Genomic DNA, 759 nt, shown 5'->3' with positions numbered 1-759 from the left:
CACCAGAAGCGTTCTAGCGGGAGTACCCCAGGGTTCAATTCTAGGGTCCATTCTATTCAATATCTACATAAATGATGTTCCCTTTAGGACAAATTGTACTTTGGCCCTGTACGCGGATGATACCGCTTTACTCACATCGTCCACCAAGATCTGGGCTGCATGTAATAGGATACAAGAGTACATCCATGCTATAGTAAATTTCTTTACCAAATGGAAGCTATCCCTTAACGCAGATAAGACCGAGGCAATCGTCTTTACCAGGAAGCGCAACAAACCGACTAGCCTGCTCGAGGTCCGGGGTGTCTCGATAGAATGGACGAACCAAGTCACATATCTGGGAGTAGTCCTAGATTCCAGGCTTACCTGGATTCCGGCTATAACCGACAGAATCTCTAAAACGATCAAGGTTGCTGGTGCTCTGAAAGCACACATTAACCGTTCATCTTCACTGAATAGAAACATCAGACTTGCTATTTATCGCATATGTATCAGACCGGTCCTTAGCTATGGTGCACCGGTCTGATGGGACTGTATCTCCTGGTCTAGGAAAACTCAGATCCAGCGAGTGCAAAATAAAATACTGAAGTCTATCATCCGGGTTCCCTGGAAGAACAGTACTCTCAAGCTCTGCGGGATGGCTGGCACTCCTCTCATTAAAGCATACATCGAACGGCTCATCGAGGGTTTCAACACCGATGTCCCGAATAACAAGCTCATAGGAGATCTAACAAAATTTAACCGACATACCATTCCGTATAA

Source organism: Ceratina calcarata, unplaced genomic scaffold, assembly GCF_001652005.2.
Source record: "Ceratina calcarata isolate Rehan_Ccalc_2016 unplaced genomic scaffold, ASM165200v1 scaffold727, whole genome shotgun sequence".
Taxonomy (NCBI): domain Eukaryota; kingdom Metazoa; phylum Arthropoda; class Insecta; order Hymenoptera; family Apidae; genus Ceratina; species Ceratina calcarata.
This window is presented reverse-complemented; position numbering follows the sequence as displayed.